The 8,457-nt window shown below is 49.9% G+C and overlaps 1 non-coding gene across 1 annotated transcript; it reads right to left on the bottom strand.

Annotated features, from left to right (window-relative positions):
• Positions 1-8,152: 8,152 nt before the first annotated feature.
• On the bottom strand, positions 8,153-8,224 carry TRNAG-UCC (transfer RNA glycine (anticodon UCC)). The gene has a single exon. It is a non-coding gene; the product is annotated as a tRNA-Gly (tRNA).
• Positions 8,225-8,457: the final 233 nt, after the last annotated feature.

Here is an 8,457-nt window from a genome sequence, read left to right as displayed (position 1 = left end):
AAGCCAAACAACCTGCAACCACGCACTCCCATCCCATGGCCTTTTGCAGACAGGCCTCATTTCTCTAGCTCACACCCTAACTGCCAACACCCCTTCCCCTTCTCTCTCTGTCTCTCTCTCCCTGTCTCTCTCTCTCATTCTCTCTCTCTCTCTCTCGCAAATAGATACTTTACTTCCCAGGTGCAACAAAACAAGCCTGCTCGAGCTGGCAGATATGGGAAGGAAGGAAGGAAGGGCCAGTTTGGAAACTCAACTCAATTACCATACATCCCCTGCTAAGGGTTATGGGAGGGAGGAATGAAGGAACTTTGCTTCAGGGAAAGGGCTGCTGCTGCTTCAGCATGTGAGGAGCGCAGCCACACGTTTCACCTTCCTCAGTATGTTGGTTTACAGGATGAGAGAGATCCTGAAACCTCACTCTAATAGGCTGAGGTGCTGTGCTCGGTGGCCTGCTGGGACCTTTGCCCGTCAGGGCAAGGCGAATAGGCCTTTGTCAGACCTTCGTCAGGGCTTTGTCGGGGAGGGGCCAGGAGCCCTGCTCGCTTCAATCCCCTCACCGATAGACAGTTGCAGAAACTAGGATGCAAGAACCTTTCCTGGATGGGGTTTTGATTTTCACGAAAAGTGTGTCAGCTTTGATTTCAGCATGAGTCTGATTTCCAAAAAATGCATTTTGAACAATTTAAAGATTTGACCTGCGTTGGCCGGGAATCGAACCCAGGTCAACTGCTTGGAAGGCAGCTATGCTCACCACTATACCACCAACGCCTGCCTGTCTGGGCTATCTGATGGAGCGCCCCTTAGAAATAAGAATAAGTCATTGGCTGGGAATGAAAAAAGCTTGCGTTTGACGCAGAAGCAGTTCGCATCATGAGGTCTTGCCGGTCAGCCCAACATTTCCCCGGGACCCCTTAAAAAAGGAGCTTGGTTTTAAGTTTGGTTTGATTGAACAGTACATTTTGTTGGCTGGGCTGGGACCCTCTCCTATTTAGCGCAAGAGTGGAACGAGGCAGCAAGTTCAAGGAATGACATTGCATCCAGGCACTTACAGCTCTTTGTGCCCTAATGCCATGACACAAAAACATAATTTGAAAAAACTTAGCAGAGGATGGTTTCGATCCATCGACCTCTGGGTTATGGGCCCAGCACGCCTCCGCTGCGCCACTCTGCTGGTTGGAGAACAAGAGCTTTTCTGGGCTTTTACAGCCTACAAACCGACAACCCTAGACCCAGTTTCGAGTGAAGCGGGCAGTAGGCCTTACAAAGCCAAACAACCTGCAACCACGCACTCCCATCCCATGGCCTTTTGCAGACAGGCCTCATTTCTCTAGCTCACACCCTAACTGCCAACACCCCTTCCCCTTCTCTCTCTGTCTCTCTCTCTCTGTCTCTCTCTCTCATTCTCTCTCTCTCGCAAATAGATACTTTACTTCCCAGGTGCAACAAAACAAGCCTTCTCGAGCTGGCAGATATGGGAAGGAAGGAAGGAAGGAAGGGCCAGTTTGGAAACTCAACTCAATTACCATAAATCCCCTGCTAAGGGTTATGGGAGGGAGGAATGAAGGAACTTTGCTTCAGGGAAAGGGCTGCTGCTGCTTCAGCATGTGAGGAGCGCAGCCACATGTTTCACCTTCCTCAGTATGTTGGTTTACAGGATGAGAGAGATCCTGAAACCTCACTCTAATAGGCTGAGGTGCTGTGCTCGGTGGCCTGCTGGGACCTTTGCCCGTCAGGGCAAGGCGAATAGGCCTTTGTCAGGCCTTTGTCGGGGAGGGTCCAGGAGCCCTGCTCGCTTCAATCCCCTCACCGATAGACAGTTGCAGAAACTAGGATGCAAGAACCTTTCCTGGATGGGGTTTTGATTTTCACGAAAAGTGTGTCAGCTTTGCTTTCAGCATAAGTCTGATTTCCAAAAAATGCATTTTGAACAATTTAAAGATTAGATCTGCGTTGGCCGGGAATGGAACCCGGGTCAACTGCTTGGAAGGCAGCTATGCTCACCACTATACCACCTACGCCTGCCTGTCTGGGCTATCTGATGGAGTGCCCCTTAGAAATAAGAATAAGTCATTGGCTGGGAATGAAAAAAGCTTGCGTTTGACGCAGAAGCAGTTCGCATCATGAGGTCTTGCCGGTCAGCCCAACATTTCCCCGGGACCCCTTAAAAAAGGAGCTTGGTTTTAAGTTTGGTTTGATTGAACAGTACATTTTGTTGGCTGGGCTGGGACCCTCTCCTATTTAGCGCAAGAGTGGAACGAGGCAGCAAGTTCAAGGAATGACATTGCATCCAGGCACTTACAGCTCTTTGTGCCCTAATGCCATGACACAAAAACATAATTTGAAAAAAGTTAGCAGAGGATGGTTTCGATCCATCGACCTCTGGGTTATGGGCCCAGCACGCTTCCGCTGCGCCACTCTGCTGGTTGGAGAACAAGAGCTTTTCTGGGCTTTTACAGCCTACAAACCGACAACCCTAGACCCAGTTTCGAGTGAAGCGGGCAGTAGGCCTTACAAAGCCAAACAACCTGCAACCACGCACTCCCATCCCATGGCCTTTTGCAGACAGGCCTCATTTCTCTAGCTCACACCCTAACTGCCAACACCCCTTCCCCTTCTCTCTCTGTCTCTCTCTCTCTGTCTCTCTCTCTCGCAAATAGATACTTTACTTCCCAGGTGCAACAAAACAAGCCTTCTCGAGCTGGCAGATATGGGAAGGAAGGAAGGAAGGGCCAGTTTGGAAACTCAACTCAATTACCATAAATCCCCTGCTAAGGGTTATGGGAGGGAGGAATGAAGGAACTTTGCTTCAGGGAAAGGGCTGCTGCTGCTTCAGCATGTGAGGAGCGCAGCCACACGTTTCACCTTCCTCAGTATGTTGGTTTACAGGATGAGAGAGATCCTGAAACCTGACTCTAATAGGCTGAGGTGCTGTGCTCGGTGGCCTGCTGGGACCTTTGCCCGTCAGGGCAAGGCGAATAGGCCTTTGTCAGGCCTTCGTCAGGGCTTTGTCGGGGAGGGGCCAGGAGCCCTGCTCGCTTCAATCCCCTCACCGATAGACAGTTGCAGAAACTAGGATGCAAGAACCTTTCCTGGATGGGGTTTTGATTTTCACGAAAAGTGTGTCAGCTTTGCTTTCAGCATGAGTCTGATTTCCAAAAAATGCATTTTGAACAATTTAAAGATTTGACCTGCGTTGGGAATCGAACCCGGGTCAACTGCTTGGAAGGCAGCTATGCTCACCACTATACCACCAACGCCTGCCTGTCTGGGCTATCTGATGGAGCGCCCCTTAGAAATAAGAATAAGTCATTGGCTGGGAATGAAAAAAGCTTGCGTTTGACGCAGAAGCAGTTCGCATCATGAGGTCTTGCCGGTCAGCCCAACATTTCCCCGGGACCCCTTAAAAAAGGAGCTTGGTTTTAAGTTTGGTTTGATTGAACAGTACATTTTGTTGGCTGGGCTGGGACCCTCTCCTATTTAGCGCAAGAGTGGAACGAGGCAGCAAGTTCAAGGAATGACATTGCATCCAGGCACTTACAGCTCTTTGTGCCCTAATGCCATGACACAAAAACATAATTTGAAAAAACTTAGCAGAGGATGGTTTAGATCCATAGACCTCTGGGTTATGGGCCCAGCATGCTTCCGCTGCGCCACTCTGCTGGTTGGAGAACAAGAGCTTTTCTGGGCTTTTACAGCCTACAAACCGACAACCCTAGACCCAGTTTCGAGTGAAGCGGGCAGTAGGCCTTACAAAGCCAAACAACCTGCAACCACGCACTCCCATCCCATGGCCTTTTGCAGACAGGCCTCATTTCTCTAGCTCACACCCTAACTGCCAACACCCCTTCCCCTTCTCTCTCTGTCTCTCTCTCCCTGTCTCTCTCTCTCATTCTCTCTCTCTCGCAAATAGATACTTTACTTCCCAGGTGCAACAAAACAAGCCTGCTCGAGCTGGCAGATATGGGAAGGAAGGAAGGAAGGGCCAGTTTGGAAACTCAACTCAATTACCATAAATCCCCTGCTAAGGGTTATGGGAGGGAGGAATGAAGGAACTTTGCTTCAGGGAAAGGGCTGCTGCTGCTTCAGCATGTGAGGAGCGCAGCCACACGTTTCACCTTCCTCAGTATGTTGGTTTACAGGATGAGAGAGATCCTGAAACCTCACTCTAATAGGCTGAGGTGCTGTGCTCGGTGGCCTGCTGGGACCTTTGCCCGTCAGGGCAAGGCGAATAGGCCTTTGTCAGGCCTTTGTCGGGGAGGGGCCAGGAGCCCTGCTCGCTTCAATCCCCTCACCGATAGACAGTTGCAGAAACTAGGATGCAAGAACCTTTCCTGGATGGGGTTTTGATTTTCACGAAAAGTGTGTCAGCTTTGCTTTCAGCATGAGTCTGATTTCCAAAAAATGCATTTTGAACAATTTAAAGATTTGATCTGCGTTGGCCGGGAATGGAACCTGGGTCAACTGCTTGGAAGGCAGCTATGCTCACCACTATACCACCAACGCCTGCCTGTCTGGGCTATCTGATGGAGCGCCCCTTAGAAATAAGAATAAGTCATTGGCTGGGAATGAAAAAAGCTTGCGTTTGACGCAGAAGCAGTTCGCATCATGAGGTCTTGCCGGTCAGCCCAACATTTCCCCGGGACCCCTTAAAAAAAGAGCTTGGTTTTAAGTTTGGTTTGATTGAACAGTACATTTTGTTGGCTGGGCTGGGACCCTCTCCTATTTAGCGCAAGAGTGGAACGAGGCAGCAAGTTCAAGGAATGACATTGCATCCAGGCACTTACAGCTCTTTGTGCCCTAATGCCATGACACAAAAACATAATTTGAAAAAACTTAGCAGAGGATGGTTTCGATTCATCGACCTCTGGGTTATGGGCCCAGCACGCTTCCGCTGCGCCACTCTGCTGGTTGGAGACAAGAGCTTTTCTGGGCTTTTACAGCCTACAAACCGACAACCATAGACCCAGTTTCGAATGAAGCGGGCAGTAGGCCTTACAAAGCCAAACAACCTGCAACCACGCACTCCCATCCCATGGCCTTTTGCAGACAGGCCTCATTTCTCTAGCTCACACCCTAACTGCCAACACACCTTCCCCTTCTCTCTCTGTCTCTCTCTCTCTGTCTCTCTCTCTCATTCTCTCTCTCTCGCAAATAGATACTTTACTTCCCAGGTGCAACAAAACAAGCCTTCTCGAGCTGGCAGATATGGGAAGGAAGGAAGGAAGGGCCAGTTTGGAAACTCAACTCAATTACCATAAATCCCCTGCTAAGGGTTATGGGAGGGAGGAATGAAGGAACTTTGCTTCAGGGAAAGGGCTGCTGCTGCTTCAGCATGTGAGGAGCGCAGCCACACGTTTCACCTTCCTCAGTATGTTGGTTTACAGGATGAGAGAGATCCTGAAACCTCACTCTAATAGGCTGAGGTGCTGTGCTCGGTGGCCTGCTGGGACCTTTGCCCGTCAGGGCAAGGCGAATAGGCCTTTGTCAGGCCTTCGTCAGGGCTTTGTCGGGGAGGGGCCAGGAGCCCTGCTCGCTTCAATCCCCTCAACGATAGACAGTTGCAGAAACTAGGATGCAAGAACCTTTCCTGGATGGGGTTTTGATTTTCACGAAAAGTGTGTCAGCTTTGCTTTCAGCATGAGTCTGATTTCCAAAAAATGCATTTTGAACAATTTAAAGATTTGATCTGCGTTGGCCGAACCCGGGTCAACTGCTTGGAAGGCAGCTATGCTCACCACTATACCACCAACGCCTGCCTGTCTGGGCTATCTGATGGAGTGCCCCTTAGAAATAAGAATAAGTCATTGGCTGGGAATGAAAAAAGCTTGCGTTTGACGCAGAAGCAGTTCGCATCATGAGGTCTTGCCGGTCAGCCCAACATTTCCCCGGGACCCCTTAAAAAAGGAGCTTGGTTTTAAGTTTGGTTTGATTGAACAGTACATTTTGTTGGCTGGGCTGGGACCCTCTCCTATTTAGCGCAAGAGTGGAACGAGGCAGCAAGTTCAAGGAATGACATTGCATCCAGGCACTTACAGCTCTTTGTGCCCTAATGCCATGACACAAAAACATAATTTGAAAAAACTTAGCAGAGGATGGTTTCGATCCATCGACCTCTGGGTTATGGGCCCAGCACGCTTCCGCTGCGCCACTCTGCTGGTTGGAGAACAAGAGCTTTTCTGGGCTTTTACAGCCTACAAACCGACAACCCTAGACCCAGTTTCGAGTGAAGCGGGCAGTAGGCCTTACAAAGCCAAACAACCTGCAACCACGCACTCCCATCCCATGGCCTTTTGCAGACAGGCCTCATTTCTCTAGCTCACACCCTAACTGCCAACACCCCTTCCCCTTCTCTCTCTGTCTCTCTCTCTCTGTCTCTCTCTCTCGCAAATAGATACTTTACTTCCCAGGTGCAACAAAACAAGCCTTCTCGAGCTGGCAGATATGGGAAGGAAGGAAGGAAGGGCCAGTTTGGAAACTCAACTCAATTACCATAAATCCCCTGCTAAGGGTTATGGGAGGGAGGAATGAAGGAACTTTGCTTCAGGGAAAGGGCTGCTGCTGCTTCAGCATGTGAGGAGCGCAGCCACACGTTTCACCTTCCTCAGTATGTTGGTTTACAGGATGAGAGAGATCCTGAAACCTGACTCTAATAGGCTGAGGTGCTGTGCTCGGTGGCCTGCTGGGACCTTTGCCCGTCAGGGCAAGGCGAATAGGCCTTTGTCAGGCCTTCGTCAGGGCTTTGTCGGGGAGGGGCCAGGAGCCCTGCTCGCTTCAATCCCCTCACCGATAGACAGTTGCAGAAACTAGGATGCAAGAACCTTTCCTGGATGGGGTTTTGATTTTCACGAAAAGTGTGTCAGCTTTGCTTTCAGCATGAGTCTGATTTCCAAAAAATGCATTTTGAACAATTTAAAGATTTGACCTGCGTTGGGTCAACTGCTTGGAAGGCAGCTATGCTCACCACTATACCACCAACGCCTGCCTGTCTGGGCTATCTGATGGAGCGCCCCTTAGAAATAAGAATAAGTCATTGGCTGGGAATGAAAAAAGCTTGCGTTTGACGCAGAAGCAGTTCGCATCATGAGGTCTTGCCGGTCAGCCCAACATTTCCCCGGGACCCCTTAAAAAAGGAGCTTGGTTTTAAGTTTGGTTTGATTGAACAGTACATTTTGTTGGCTGGGCTGGGACCCTCTCCTATTTAGCGCAAGAGTGGAACGAGGCAGCAAGTTCAAGGAATGACATTGCATCCAGGCACTTACAGCTCTTTGTGCCCTAATGCCATGACACAAAAACATAATTTGAAAAATCTTAGCAGAGGATGGTTTAGATCCATCGACCTCTGGGTTATGGGCCCAGCATGCTTCCGCTGCGCCACTCTGCTGGTTGGAGAACAAGAGCTTTTCTGGGCTTTTACAGCCTACAAACCGACAACCCTAGACCCAGTTTCGAGTGAAGCGGGCAGTAGGCCTTACAAAGCCAAACAACCTGCAACCACGCACTCCCATCCCATGGCCTTTTGCAGACAGGCCTCATTTCTCTAGCTCACACCCTAACTGCCAACACCCCTTCCCCTTCTCTCTCTGTCTCTCTCTCCCTGTCTCTCTCTCTCATTCTATCTCTCTCGCAAATAGATACTTTACTTCCCAGGTGCAACAAAACAAGCCTGCTCGAGCTGGCAGATATGGGAAGGAAGGAAGGAAGGGCCAGTTTGGAAGCTCAACTCAATTACCATAAATCCCCTGCTAAGGGTTATGGGAGGGAGGAATGAAGGAACTTTGCTTCAGGGAAAGGGCTGCTGCTGCTTCAGCATGTGAGGAGCGCAGCCACACGTTTCACCTTCCTCAGTATGTTGGTTTACAGGATGAGAGAGATCCTGAAACCTCACTCTAATAGGCTGAGGTGCTGTGCTCGGTGGCCTGCTGGGACCTTTGCCCGTCAGGGCAAGGCGAATAGGCCTTTGTCAGGGCTTTGTCGGGGAGGGGCCAGGAGCCCTGCTCGCTTCAATCCCCTCACCGATAGACAGTTGCAGAAACTAGGATGCAAGAACCTTTCCTGGATGGGGTTTTGATTTTCACGAAAAGTGTGTCAGCTTTGCTTTCAGCATGAGTCTGATTTCCAAAAAATGCATTTTGAACAATTTAAAGATTTGACCTGCGTTGGCCGGGAATCGAACCCGGGTCAACTGCTTGGAAGGCAGCTATGCTCACCACTATACCACCAACGCCTGCCTGTCTGGGCTATCTGATGGAGCGCCCCTTAGAAATAAGAATAAGTCATTGGCTGGGAATAAAAAAAGCTTGCGTTTGACGCAGAAGCAGTTCGCATCATGAGGTCTTGCCGGTCAGCCCAACATTTCCCCGGGACCCCTTAAAAAAGGAGCTTGGTTTTAAGTTTGGTTTGATTGAACAGTACATTTTGTTGGCTGGGCTGGGACCCTCTCCTATTTAGCGCAAGAGT

This window comes from Ambystoma mexicanum, chromosome 6q (assembly GCF_040938575.1).
Source record: "Ambystoma mexicanum isolate Mex_15411 chromosome 6q, UKY_AmexF1_1, whole genome shotgun sequence".
Lineage (NCBI taxonomy): Eukaryota > Metazoa > Chordata > Amphibia > Caudata > Ambystomatidae > Ambystoma > Ambystoma mexicanum.
The sequence above is the reverse complement of the archived record's forward strand: the minus strand, read 5'-3'. Positions and strand labels throughout refer to the sequence as shown.